The sequence below is a fragment of the Bactrocera neohumeralis genome, chromosome 5 (genome assembly GCF_024586455.1).
Source record: "Bactrocera neohumeralis isolate Rockhampton chromosome 5, APGP_CSIRO_Bneo_wtdbg2-racon-allhic-juicebox.fasta_v2, whole genome shotgun sequence".
Classification (NCBI taxonomy): domain Eukaryota; kingdom Metazoa; phylum Arthropoda; class Insecta; order Diptera; family Tephritidae; genus Bactrocera; species Bactrocera neohumeralis.
Genome location: NC_065922.1, coordinates 45,705,048 through 45,720,200, shown reverse-complemented (window position 1 = coordinate 45,720,200; position 15,153 = coordinate 45,705,048). Strand labels below are relative to the sequence as shown.

The 15,153-nt window shown below is 34.8% G+C and overlaps 1 protein-coding gene across 5 annotated transcripts in view; it reads left to right on the top strand.

Moving 5' to 3' along the window:
* LOC126758939 (irregular chiasm C-roughest protein) overlaps positions 1–15,153 on the top strand; it is a 724,984-nt gene that overhangs the window by 683,322 nt on the left and 26,509 nt on the right. Inside the window, exon 1 of one of the 5 annotated variants that reach the window (XM_050473428.1) lies at positions 10,016–10,124. The exons of the other annotated variants lie outside the window; for them this stretch is intronic. The gene's annotated coding sequence lies outside the window, so the exon portion shown is untranslated. Of the gene's footprint in view, positions 1–10,015; positions 10,125–15,153 lie in introns of those variants that run through there. 5 annotated transcript variants of the gene reach the window in all.

Here is a 15,153-nt window from a genome sequence, read left to right as displayed (position 1 = left end):
GATATTACGAATTGTATAAAATAGACTAGAGGATCCGGTCACGCGTTGCTGTGGTATACATTTTATAATATTATTCATATAATAAACTATTCAATACAGTGAAAATTTTATTTACGAATAAAGGCGAAAACGTTTTTATCGGTATAAGAATCCAAAGGATTAATATGTTTATACAAATAAATTTCATTGAAAACAATAACGAGTTTAAGACTGCTTTCTCAATGTCTGGTTGTCATTCTTTCTGTCCAGTTAATAGAGTTGTCCGCTCAATAGATTGCACTTAATAAACATCGACAATGTGCATGGTTAATGCAGGTGTCCACTTAGTAAAGCGTCTTTTTAATAGAGCTTTCACTATATTCTTTATTTATGAATTGTTTTTACTATCCTATCTTCTAAGTTGTTCGAAGTGGACACAGTGTGCTAAAGTTTAATAAAATCGGTTCAGTAGTTTAAGAGTCCATCGCGGACAAACAACGTGACACGAACTTATTATATAGTATATGTGACCTGGTCTACGAAAAGGGAGCTAACGTGCGAAAACTAGTTTTCTGGGAAACAGCTGTTAAAAATAAACAACATCCGAATCAACTAAAAAGTGAAAATTGATTTTTTGACACCTAAGCCCCCTTTCCGTAGACCAGGTCACATATAAAGATATAAATCAATGCACATATATTCAAATTTGCTTCAAAATGAGCCTCAGTTTCGGCGATAACCACTTCATTCGACGAAATTTTCTTCCAAGCGAGAATTATTTTGAGATCTGAAAACAGGAGGTCGCTGGGAGCCAGATCTGCCAGAATACGAAGGATGCGAAAGTAATTTGAAGCTCGATTCATGGATTTTCGCCCTCATTTTTACTGACATGTAATACGGTGCATCGTCTTAGTGAAAGAGTATTTGCTTTTTCTTCAAATGCGGCCGTTTTCAGCGATTTCGTCCTTCCCAAGATCCAATAACGCTATGTAATAGTTGCTGTTGATGGTTCTTCACTTTTCAGTGTAGTCAATAAAAAATTATTCCATGCGCAAAACACAGACGCCATAACCTTGCCAGCCGACTGTTGCGTTTTTCCACGCTTTGGAGCTGGTTCGTCAAGTGCAGTCTACTCAGATGACTGGCGATTGGACTTCGGAGTGAAATGATGGCGCCATGTTTCATTCTTTGTCACATATCGATGCAATTTCTCGGGCTTATTCCGCTTGAACAACTCCAAATACTGCTCCGAATCATCAACTCATCGTTGTTTTTTGTCAAAAGTGAGCACCCTCTTTGCACGGAGCTTTCTCGAAATTCCTTTGTATTCACTTTTTCACAATAACAAAATTTGCTTCACTCAAAATGATATAATCCACAAACTAATGTTGCGACAGCGCCCGCTAAGCACACGCGAGGTACATTGAAGATAAAACTTGGTCGGTGTGATGGTTGTAAAAGGGTTCTATCTGGCTAGCAGGTCCAGGAAGCCAAAAGTGCACTCCGTGACTAGCTCTTAGCACACAGTTAGCGAGCTCAGCGCTAGTATTGTCGCTCTACTTTAGGAGTGAATGCTAAATTCCCTGAAAGCGGTTGCACCTCACAGTAGTACGTCTACTGACAACTTAATAGCAGGCACTTTTGCTTGAAAAAAAATAACGATATGGAAAAGCTAAAATCTATTGACGGACATCTCCTTACAGAGAACTACCCTGTAACCTTCACTTTTAGCTGCGACCCATACGTGAAAATTTCACTGCTAAACGTCTCCAGCGACTCCAAGTGATCCATATTTTCAGGAAAGCAGTTGATAGAGGAGAGGGTTACGACGTGTCCTTGTTCGGATTTCTTTATATTTCCAGCTGCCCTGAGCTGATACACGACTAGCGGTGTAATGATATACGGTACTATCTTGTTGTATATTTTTAAGTTTTTTTCCTAATATTCCCTTTCTTTCTCATTTAACGTTTGTCTTTCTTTCTTTACTCTCATTCCCCTGTTTCCTTCTTATAACACTATGCAACATTGCGTTTTCCACTCACTTCCTACATTGTCACAATAGCTTCCTGGTGCGTAGTTGTATCTTTCGCTTCTATTTTTATCGTTTTCTTTTAATATCAATTTTTATTTTCTAAAATTTTTCATTAGCTTTTCGCTTTTCTTCTTACTTTTCTTTCATGTTACTCACACTTTTCTTAAAGTTCTTTCATTTTACTTGAAATTTCTGTTACTCTTCATCTCCCAACTTCTTTGCTCATTTTGTTATTCCACACCTCTTTCGGTGACCTCGACCCAGCACCCCCTTTTAACCAACACGACACTTTCCGCCCACATTCTACTGTCATGCAAATCGCTGGTCTCCTCCAGCCGTCCACTTAGCATCCACAAACGTACCATCCATTTCCATTACATAGCGCGTCCAGTGCTTCCGTCCCCAGTGGACACTTTAAACTGTCACACTATTCACTTACTTGCGGCACTGCAAGCGGCCTACTCCCACACAAAGTCAGACACCGTTCGTTCGCCTGAATTCCGTCGCCCTTGCAGGAAAAGCCGCCGCAGCGGCGCTCAATGCCAACCAGCCACCAAAGCACTGCCTTCCACTGCCGCGAGCTTTGTTCTTGTTTTTCCTTGTTTTTTGTGCGATTTTTATTTTTTGCTCTTCCGTCGCATGCGGCTTTTCGACATATTTAACGCTGCGTCGGAAATCAGCGTCGTTTTCATATAAATTTTGTATTTCATTACGATTGTCATGAATTCTTTTATGCGGATGAATGGTTGCGACGCGGCTGCGCAGGTGCCTGTGTGCCTGTGGTGTGTGTGTGTGGGTATGCTGTGAGTGTTGGAGGACAATTGCAGGCATTATGGGGTTTGCGGCTATCATTGCCAAACGTTGGCGCGGCATAATAAATAAAGCTCGCAGAATTGCTATGGGGGCCGCTTCCATTCTCAAGAGCACGCCAGAACAGACAGACAATGCTCCGCACAATAGCCGCACAATGTTAGCGACAGCAAATAATAAAAGTGAACAATAAAAGAATAAAAAAAAAATTATAGATCCTTGCTATTTTGCAAATGCCTGCCGCAAAAGTCTCGCTCGCAGATTTTCTCATGCATAAATTTTACTCACTTATTGTTTACCTTATTTTCCGCTTCCTTTCCACTCCACTCGGTGCGCGCATGCATGTGTGTGTGTTGCAATTGCTATTATGCTTTTTATTGCTGTCGTTTGCGCACTTGTGGCACGTTTGTAATGAGCGTTGACTGCCGCATTAAGTGTAGCTGCTTGCTGCGTCTGCCGCCACACCCACCCAATGCCCAAACGTCCACAGCGTGTGTTTGTGTGTGCGCAGCGCACGTTGCATAAGTAGACGTTGAGTTGAGTTAATCAATAATTTATCGACTTTTCACTTGCAACTTTGCTCAGTTTTGCAGCAAAATGTTACTCAATCAGCAGTTCTTTCACACACACACACACACATCCGCCCACACAAATATGCACGTACATTATCTATGCCATGCTACGTACTCGACTCGTTTCAATGTTGGCTCTTATTTTATTGTTGCTTTTTGTTCGGTTGTTGATTCGCAAAACTTTTCCATTTCCATTTTTAAAGAGCACTTGAGCATTGATCGTTGGCGCTGTGATGCGAATCCTTTTGAGCGAAACTTGCTGCGAATGGCATTCATTGAAGTGGCACATTCAAGAAGTTCCGTTTGCAGTGTTGCCAGCTCGTTCAAGTGGTTGTGCATGCATTTTTGTTATTTTACTTTTTACGAGAGATTTTTAAAATTACGCTTCATACAGCTGGGTGTGTGGATATGAAACAGGTATGATTGCTGGCTACTTGCTGTATTTTCGTGGTGCATTATTAATGTGACGCTGCTGTTGTGAATTATGTAATAACGGGAGAGTTGTCTTTATTGAATTTCAATATTTTTTGTAAAATTTATAAAGAAAATGCAAGAGTTCTGCAAGTTGTCAAATAAAAAAATTTCAGAACTTCTGTGTGGTGACTAAAGCTGCCATTTATGATTTCTAGCGTAGTATAAAGTATAGGGTTGCGAATTTTCGAACTAAAAAATTTTACATTAGAAATTAAATTTCTCTTTTAAATTTTTATTTTGCAAAAAAAAATTAATTTTAATTAAAATTATAAATAATGAAATTAGTTAAAATGGCTAAAATAAATTTTAAAAATTATTAGCAAAATTAATTTAAAAATATTAACTAATTTACTAATTCAGTTAAAATTTTTAAGTATTTTTTTTTGTTACGATTTTTAAGGTAGCATAAAGTACAAGGTTGCGACTTTTCTAACCAAAATATTTTATATTAGAAACAAATTTTTTTTTTGTCAGATTTTTGTTTTGCAAAAAAAAAAATATTTTTAATTAAAATAAAAAAATTATTTTTAATTAAAATAAAAAAAGTAATGAAATTAGTTTAAATCGCTGAAATAAATTAGTAAAATTTGTCAACATTTTGAAATAATTTTTTTCTGATCAATAATTCAAAAACATTTAATAACTAATTAATAATTTTAAAAATATTTAACTAATTTTTTTTAATTAAATTTAGTTTTTAATGCACATTAGTTATTTTTTTTTTAATTTAACAAAGTAATAAAATATTTTTGTTATAAAATTGGAATATAGAGCAGAAAAAAATTTAATTTTAATTAAAATAAAAAAATTACTGAAATTAGTTAAAATGGCTAAAATATATTAATAAAATTAGCTAGAATTATTCAAATAATTTTATTAATAATTTTAACTAATTTTGTTAATTTTTTTAAATTACAATTAATTTCTAGACATACTAAATACATTTGTTTGATTGTATTTAATATCAAAAAAAAATTATAAAATACTTTAGTTATACAATTGGAGCAATAAATAAAAATAAAATTAAAAAAAAATAAAAAAAAATAATGAAATTAATTAAAGTGGATAAAATAAATTGTAATAATTATTAGTAAGATTAGTTCAAATTATTAAAAATTAGTTTAAATTATTAAAATAATTTTATTTTTAATTAATCATTTTATAATTTTATAATTTTTTTTATTAAAGCTACATTTTAATATACACTAATTATTTTTTTCAAATTATATATTAGATATATTTAACAAATTAAAAAAATGTTTTAGTTATAAAAGTGGAATAATAAATAAAAAGAAAATAAAACTGTTTAAGAAATTAGTTAAATTCGCAAAAATAAATTTTAATATTTCGTTAAAATTCTTAAAATAATTTTACTATTAATTAATGATTTTATTATTAACTAATAATTCAATAATTTGTTGAATATAAAAAAATATTTTAAATTATTTTTTATTTTATTTATTTATTTTTTATTTAATTAATGCATATTAAAAACTAAAAAATTAATAAAATTAGTTACAATTTTAAAATTATTAATTAACAATTTTATTAATTTTTTTCTAATTCAAGTTAGTCTTTTATATGCATTAATTAATTTTTTGAGTTATTTTTTATATTTAACAAATTAATTAAATATTTTTATTAAAATTGAATTAATAAATAAAAAAAATATTTTTCAAATTAGAGCCTAGAATTTATATATTTAATTTTCTATGGTTAGACTAAAAGTTATATTTTCAAGTTAAAATTTTGATTTTGTAATTAAATATTAATTTTTTAATTAAAATTAAAATAATTAATTTTTGTCAATATTTAAACAACTAATACAATATTTTTTAATTGAAAAATTAAAGTAACAAACAGAAAATTATTGTTCAAATCAAAACCTCTTCTCTCTTTCTATAGCGTTTTATGGCTTTTTCAAACTTCTAAAAAATATTTTTTCTAATCTTTCTCTTGTTATTCGATATATATACATATATATATATTTTTTTTTTCAAACAAATAACGCCACGAAATGAAAATAATAATAAAAGCATACTCTAACCACCTTATATTATATTACAGTAATAGCCAGCGGGTGGTTTGCCATTGAAGCTCCCACTCATGCCTTTAGTATATTGTCCCGCTAGATGACAAAACGACGCAGAATAACAGATTTAAATAGGACTTTCATTTTGACAGCTCATTTAGAATGTTTAATAAATTGAAAACTGCTCACTCCTGCTTGAGTACCTATCATTATTTAATTAATTTATATATAATATATATACATATACATATATACAAGTGCTTACAATACATTGAGGTAAACGTTTTCGATAGCCTGCCACATCATCAGGACCCGCACCAACAGCACAATTCACTTGTATTACTGACATTTATAGTTCCTTTTGAACAGCTGTTCCAACAGCAACAAAATTATTCATGTCCTGCCGGACGTAGCGCTACTCTTTGTTTGCCGTTGTAGCTGGAGCGCTTAAGCTCTGCTTTCGTATGATTAGTACGGCGCTCGCGTTGTTGCGCCATAAAGGCGACGGCGCCGTTTAGTTTTCGCCCAGCGTTTTGACTGCTGCTGATTTTCCACTAAAAACGTCTCGGGAATATTAATTAAAATTAATAATTTTGGCAGGAGACGCTTGGAAAGTTGGTTGGTGGTGGGGGCAGAAAGCGGTTGGGTGGGCAGCAGGTAGCGCTTTGTTTTCGAGGTCATTATGAGAGCTCATTACAGTTGTAAACACAACAATGAATGTCGGTTATCGTTATTGGCGCAGCCACAGCAGACATGGAGCAATATGTAGTCATGGAGTGGCACTTGAAGCTTTCCATGGCTGCCACTTTGCGGCATTATAAACGCGCCGTGACGCTTATTGTAAGCATGTATGTATGTATTTGTGTTTACGCTCGTATTTGTCTTGTTCTGTCAAGTGCATTGCCAATTCGCTGTGGTTGTATGTGTATGTGTGTGTATTACGTCGTATAAGCACATGTCAACAATGTAGGCAACATGCTCTCAAGTGCGGTGTTGAGTGGACATTGTACAGCAACCGATAAGACCGTATATTATCGCTGTAACTACATGGCTATACACAAATACACACATAAATTGGACATTTGTATGCAAATGAATTTCGGTGGCAGCATTTGCATTTATATTTTATTTGCTAAAGTACCATATTATCCTACTCACTAACCGTTATTGCGTGCCTTCGTACCTCCGTAGCCAAGTGGCAGCCAGCTATTGCCGTCTCTCTCCCTCTCTCTCTCTCTCTCTTATTCACTTTACTAGTGCTCCATAGCTTGCCACATGAAATTAGTCGCCTGGCAGCCAAACATTTCCGTGTCATTTGCAATTAGTCGCCGTTCTTGTCAGTCCATCCAGTCATTTGTCGACCTCTTCAACCAACCTAATATCGATTTAATTGCAGGAAAAAGCCAACAATCAAACCACAAACTAACATTAACTGAAGTGTTGTGAAAGCTAGCAAAACTAAGTGACAATATGCCGCTCGTCGCTGTCATGGCTGACAACAGTGTCACATGGCCACGTCAACTGCGACGACAGCAAAGTCATATCAACCATCATTGTCACTCCGTAGCATTTACTTAAACAAATACTTGGCGTATATACTCACATCTGTATATATGTACATTTTATTCTACGCATATTTTTCCACAATAATGTTTAGCGGCCATTGGCATTGCCACATTTTTTTTATTTTTTTTAATATAATTACAAAGTGTCTAGTGCTAGCGCGCCTTTGTACATACACATATATAAATATGAAGTTTTACATACATAAGATCCACCTCATTTTTTTTTTTGTTTTTGCCCACTATAGAAATACATATTTACAAATTTCTATAAAAATGACTAATGCATTGAAATGCGGCTAATTAATGGCTAAATTAGCTAATTAAAATGATAAATCCATATTTTTTGTGTTGAAGTACTGTGCACTAATGACAGGTCAAACAATATACAGTTAAAAAATTAAATAATTTTTACGGTTGCTTTAACGCAACTGAATTTTTTTTTGAATCATTCATTCAAGGGAGAATTGAAATGACAGGGTGACAACTGGTTTCAGGTAGCCTAAATAGATTTAAAAAATATGGCTATTATTATGATTACCGATAACTGAAAATTTGAATGCTATTGTAATTTTCTAGAATACTGACAATTTAATTTTTTCACCATACAAAAGCTAGAAGTTTTAATGCTAGTGAAAGTTATCAAAAGGCAAATTTAAACAAAAATTTTTATTAATTTATTTTTCATAAAATTTTTTTTTATCGTCAGAAAAATATGCTCTTTTAAGCCAATACAAGCCTGCTAACGGTTAACTCAATTGTCCATATACTTGCTATAAGCCTAGGCTGGGTTGACCTTCAGAGCGTACGGAGGGTTTCCTAATGCAAAGCGAATTTTTCAGTTTCCAAACCGTAAAAAAATCGCTAAGAGCGAAATATAGTATGTAAATACGGTGGCTAAGCGATGACTCTTGCTTCGTACTTAGTCAAGAAGTCAATCAAAACCATGCTAGATGTAGATTGGATAAGTGAATGAGGATTGCACCGCCACCTAAGATCTATTGTGCCCTCTCCTAAGTCACAATGACTCACCTAGAAACAGCAAATTGATAAATTCTAATATACTACTAGCTGCTATTGAGGCAATGTGATCCTTATTTGGAAACATGTATCCAAGCGCCTTTAGCCTGCGCCTACAGACTACTGTGCAGTCAATTAGCAGGTGTTCTGGAGTTTCAGACTGCAAGTCGCAGAACCGGCACTTCGCACAAGAAGCCCATATTATATAAGTGTTTCTTGCGCTTACAATGGCCAGTGTAGAAGGCGACAAGTAGCTTGAGTTTTTCCCTTGGGAGCTTGATTACATTTTTAAACCTTTTAAGGTTGTAACCACCCATTAACAACTTGACATGGCGCATGCCCAGCAGTTATTGTTAATGCTTCTCCCTACCCACTGCTTCATCCTTGTGGAGTAGCTCCTTTATGGTGCTGGGATCGACCGACAGGAAAGATCATACCATAATCAAAGAGCGCAATCATCCTGATTTTATCCGATTTTAATGTGATTTGTTCGGCACGTTTCGCTAGATTTTTGGACTGTTTCGCCGTCATATTCATAAACCCATATCTCATCACGAGTAAAGACCAACTTTAGTGTTGAGTTGTTTCGCCGACAGGAAAGATCATATCCATAATAAACCTTAAACCCATATCTCATCACGAGTAAAGACCAACTTTAGTGTTGAGTTGTTTAGTCGAAGAGACCGAAACCCATGTCGTCGTCTTCCTCTCGGACTCCGACTCCTCCTTTTTGGCTTCTTCCTTCTTTTCGTTTGAGGAAAGTGATTTTTATGTGATTTTTTCGGCACATTTCGACAGATTTTTGGACTGTTTCACCGTCGTATTCATAAACCCATATCTCAACACGAGTAAAGACCAACTTTAGTGTTGAGTTGTTTTGTCGAAGAGACCGAAACCCATGTCGTCGTCTTCCTCTCGGACTCCGACCCCTCCTTTTTGACTTCTTCCTTCTTTTCGTTTGAGGAAAGTGATTTTTTCGGCACATTTCGCTAGATTTTTGGACTGTTTCGCCGTCATATTCATAAACCCATATCTCATCACAAGTAAAGACTAACTTTAGTGTTGAGTTGTTTAGTCGAAGAGACCGAAACCCATGTCGTCGTCTTCCTCTCGGACTCCGACCCCTCCTTTTTGACTTCTTCCTTCTTTTTGTTTGATGAAAGTAGAGTTCTCAGATATGTTATCAAACTTCTCTTTTGCAGCACCTAAGCGACGTCGTTTTTGCAAAAGAATTAGGTATTTATTAATAGTCTAACATTGGTACACTTTATACCCTAAACACTAACCAAAAGATTAACCACAAAAGATTAATCACCTGTTAAGGGCACAGCAACTTATCTATGAACTTCAAACTTAAAAAAGTTTGTACCAATTTAGGAAAAATATCTATGAGGATTCTGTTAGCTTGCAGTTCAAATGAACGAGTCCGAATCAAATTTGATCAGATTATAAACTATACAAAACTCTTCTATTTAAAAATATGATTATCATTGATTATAAAACATCTAATTGCATTTTTTTTCTTTCCTTTCAGGTAAGATACTCTATACCAACAGCTTTAAGATTTTATGAAAAGAAAATTGAAAGAAATGTGCGGCAATGTTTTGACCAAATATTAACATTGAAGAAAATTATCACAAGCGGTAAAGTACCAGAAATATTTAATTTGTTTTATCATTATATTCGTAGCTTTTTTATTTATACGAATAAAAAAAAGTTTTCAAAATAATACCTGAATTGTCTCAATGCATCGGGAAAAACACGAAAAATTGGAAAAAATTTTAATTTTAGAAAAAGTAATAAATATTACAAGGAGCGTTTCATATCCTCCCCTTGAAGAGGTTGGTCACATTCCTCAATTGTGGCAAATGTATACTTTGAATAAGCAAACAAGAATATTTCTATGCATATTATACATACATATATCATACATACATACATATATCCAATATGAGTTAACAATAATCGATAACGCCGCTCCATTCACCACGACTTTCAGTTACATTTTTAATGTGAATATACAGACAAATCGAATATAAACAATATAAATAATAGAAGTATTATTATATTCTCACAAAAACCGTTGTCTATCGCGGGAAAATCATATAAATAATGCATAGCTAACACGGCGTAACAAAAGCAAGGAGTGAGACAACGGGTCGGATACTTAGCCATAGCGAAAGCGCCAAGGCCGTTTTGGCTGCTCAGGCTCTTCATAAATTTATATGTTTTTATGAAGCAAACATTGAGCAGGGAAGTACACTGAGTTTGAACTACTTATGAACCACAATTCGGACTACTCCGCTGAACCTTTTATGCTCCAAGCAACTGCGAGATTTCGACCAGAAATATATCAATTTCGCACTGGGCCAAAATAAATGAGGAAATCTGGTTCAATTATGAACCGAAAGCACTAATTTTGGTGCGAAAATAAAGCAAGTTAAACAGTAAAATTTAAAATGGTTCTACTTCGAGCTTAAAATAAGCTACAAATTTTCGAATAATAAGCCATCTGCTGCAGCTAAATATATTAAAATTTCAAAATTTGATAGTATAGAGCAGTTCGATTAGAAGCACTTTTCTCAAATTGCTATTTAAAGAGCTCGTAAAAGCAGCAATTGGTACACATATGGTTCTTTTGGTTCTAGTTCGATTTCAGTCCAAAAATTTTGGCTCAAACTAATATTTTTGTCGACTAAAAATACAAAAAATCGCTAGCTCATTAAAAACTGCAATTGGTACAAATATGGTCCTTTTGGTACTAGTTTGATTTCAGTCCCAAAATTAATGCTTCAACTAATACATAGGTATATTTGTCGACAAGAAATACAAAAAATTGCTAAAAGTAGCTCATTAAAAACTGCAATTGGTACATATATGGTCCTTTTGGTACTAGTTCGATTTCAGTCCAAAATTTTTGGCTCAAACTAATATATTTGTCGCCTACAAACACAAAAAATCGCTATCTCATTAAAAACTGCAATTGGTACATATATGGTCCTTTTGCTACTAGTTCGATTTCAGCCCAAAAATGTTGACTCAAACTAATACTTTTGTCGACTACAAACACAAAAAATCGCTAGCTCATTAAAAACTGCAATTGGTACACATATGGTCCTTTTGGTACTAGTTCGATTTCAGTCCAAAAATTTTGGATTCAAACTAATACTTTTGTCGACTACGAATACAAAAATTTTTTATTAAAAGTAGCTCATTAAAAACTGCAATTGGTACACATATGGTCCTTTTGCTACTAGTTCGATTTCAGTCCAAAAATTTTGACTCAAACTAATACTTTTGTCGACTACAAACACAAAAAATCGCTAGCTCATTAAAAACTGCAATTGGTACACATATGGTCCTTTTGGTACTAGTTCGATTTCAGTCCAAAAATTTTGACTCAAACTAATACTTTTGTCGACTACAAATACAAAAAATTTTTATTAAAAGTAGCTCATTAAAAATGCAATTGGTACAAATATGGTCCTTTTGGTACTAGTTCGATTTTAGTCCAAAAATTTTGGCTTAAATTAATATATCTCGACAACAAATACAAAAAATTCCTTATAAAAAGAGCTCATTAAGAAATGCAGCTGGTACATATATGGTCCTTTTGGTACTAGTTCGACTTCAGTTCAAAAATTTTGCCATTAACCAATATATTTGTCGACTACAAATACAAAAATATGAAATATTGTGTACCCAAAAAACAACAACAACTTGCTTGGCGCATATCTTGTGCAGCCCAGCGATCGATAAACAATAAAAAAGTATTGAATATTTTATGCCGTTTTCTGCAGACCCGACAGACAGCAAGCAAAAACTGACAAAGTATGCGAATGACTGCGTACGTGAGCTATGAAATTTTACTAACTTTTCGTGGCAAGAAGTAAATTTACATGACTGAAGGAAATAACAGACCAATGTGTGCAATAGTAATCGAAATAATAGACACGTATTTAAAGAGACTATGGTAGATACATATACAATACATATACTTGTATACTTGAGACTAGCTCGACAAGCTTTTCACAGTTTAGCGTTATTCTAGCTTGATGAAGCGTAGCTAGCACATAACAAAAAGCAATTTACTAAAACTCAAACAAACGCATATCGATAAACACACACACGGACAGAAAAATTTGTTACACAAACACATGGCAACCGACTCATGCATACACTGAAGAAAAATATCAATATCAATTACGCTTTGTTTGTGCCGCTTTAATGAGTTTAATTGCAATAATCGCTTGCTGCCAATCACACACAACCGATCGCATTACTACTTTCTTCTACTTGTCACACACTCACACACACATACACACGCTACTCACTTTCATTTCGCCTTGTGCGTTTTTGTTTTACAACTTTTGCGGCGCCTGAAATGTTAGTATTCCCAGGCAATGCCATTAGTGCCACAACAAAGTGTAATAAAAGTTTTGCGCGGCGGCCAGACTCATAAAGCTTAGCGGTTGGTTGGGCCGGCAGGACGCGGCAACAACAAACTGCTGCCAGTCGTTTTGCAGCTGTCCCGGCGTGTTTCTGCGCCACCAGCAGGCATGCGGCCTCAACGGATATTGGCTCCTTGCGGCAGCCTTGCGTCTGGCGCGCCCAACGCCTTGCAACTTACTGAGTCCTCCCTTGCAACTCACTCTAAGTAATGCCGTGCAAAGCACCTACATTTGTCCGACTCCTTCTCAACGTTGCTTTGATGGCAACCAATCGTTTGGATCGCATTTTTTCACATGTGTACATTCATAAATTATTTATGGGTTACATTTGGGCGCTCAAGTTGCTTGTACTTTTTTGGTTTGCCTCACTCGCTGGCGCTTTCAGCAGACGATATAACAAATTCAGTGAGAATTTCCAATTTGTTGTATAATAAGCGAGTAGAGTTTCCCATATTTATTTGTTATTGTTGTTTATTTAATATTAAATTTTCAAATTACTACTTTTCTTTCATTATGAGTTATTCACGATTTAATTTCGTTTGAATTTTCTTGTTTTCAAGATGTTCATGTCATTAAGGGTATAATTTGTAGCGACATAACCGCTTTAACGGCTTCATGTGTTATTGACGAATTATGTTCACATTGTCAGTTGTTAAAAAATATCTTGTTAACTAATATTGAAAACAAAAACAAACATTTTTGTCGGCAGCACCGAAGCTATAATAGTCTCTCTAGGTTCATTGCTTTTGAAAAGGGTATAAAAAAATCTTAATCTCGTTGTTGTTGTTGTTGTTATCTAGTCCCTGTTAGGATGGTAAGCTTCAGATAGGTTGTCATCGAGGCCATTCAATGGTAGGCTCAGGAAACGGGCTGTTCCGACGGGGTTCAACTATAGGAAGAGGGGGGAAGAAAAAAGTTTTCCATAGAAGAACTTGATTTTGATTGATCAGTAAATGTTGTAGTGATCCGATCTAATCCTTTATATATATACCCTGTTCAGGATATAAAAATCAAAAATTCTATAAACGCCCTGTAGGAAAAATTAAGCAAAAAATTTTAATTTCACAAAAGTCAAATGTTATACAACTGAAAATTTGTCGAAATGAAATAAACTAGGAAGACGCTAGAATTTTCATACCTGTAAGAGCTTAAGTTTTACTTCTATGTGTGTCAATGTATTCCATATAAGAGCTGACTTCTAAGATTTATAGATTTTGAGATTTGAAATTTGGCATTTCTTAATTCTACTTATCAGAATCTTGAGAAGTACTATCGATGTTTGGTTTATATATGATACAATAACGGGTGATCCAAGTAGAGGTACTTTTCTCAATCGCCTTTTTTTGAGAGATCACGCTTGGCACTGAGCGTACTTTTCGCAACACCATCACTTATCTTGAGACCCAGCATTCATTATTGGATAATATTCGACCGAATAGACCACGTCCAGCACGCAGTGAAGAAAATATAGCAGCCGTAGCTGAGAGTGACACGAAGACCATGGCGAATCGATTTGGAGCCGTTCGCAGCAACTCGGACTGACGTATGGATTGCATTTTACGTCAAGATCTTAAATTGAAAGCGTACCAAATACAGTTTGTGCAAGAACTCAAGCCGCTCGACCTTTCCGAGTGACTTCGCCTCGGTCTATGGGCTCTTGAAAAGTTCCAAGAAGATCCGACGTTTTCGCGCCAAATTTTGTTCGGCGATGAGGGCAATTTCTGTCTCAATGGGTATGTAAACATGCAAAATTGCCACATTTGGGACGAAGAGCAACCTGAGGAAATTCAAGAGCTTCCATTTCATCCAGCAAAAACAACGGATTGGTGTGGTTTGTTGGCCGGTGGAATTATTGATCCAAATTTCTTCAAAAATGATGTAGATGAGAAAATAATACTTGAAATTGAAGTTCGTGATCTCGGGAACTTTTGGTTTCAACAAGACAGCGCCACTTCCCACACATCGCAACAATCAATGGATTACGTAAATACAACTGTTGTATATCTAGATTTCTTGCCAGAAGACTCTCAGAACCTCAGGCTTGTACTTCGCATTTCGATTGCTACTTTTATCGAACATTGGTACTTCTTTTTTTTCCAATAAATCATTTTTAGCCTGACGTCATAAATTAAAGAAGTAAATTTCCGAAACTAGCTATTGATTCAACTCAACTGTATGACATATTGAAGTAAGAACAAAATTACGTTTTCTAAATGCCGCC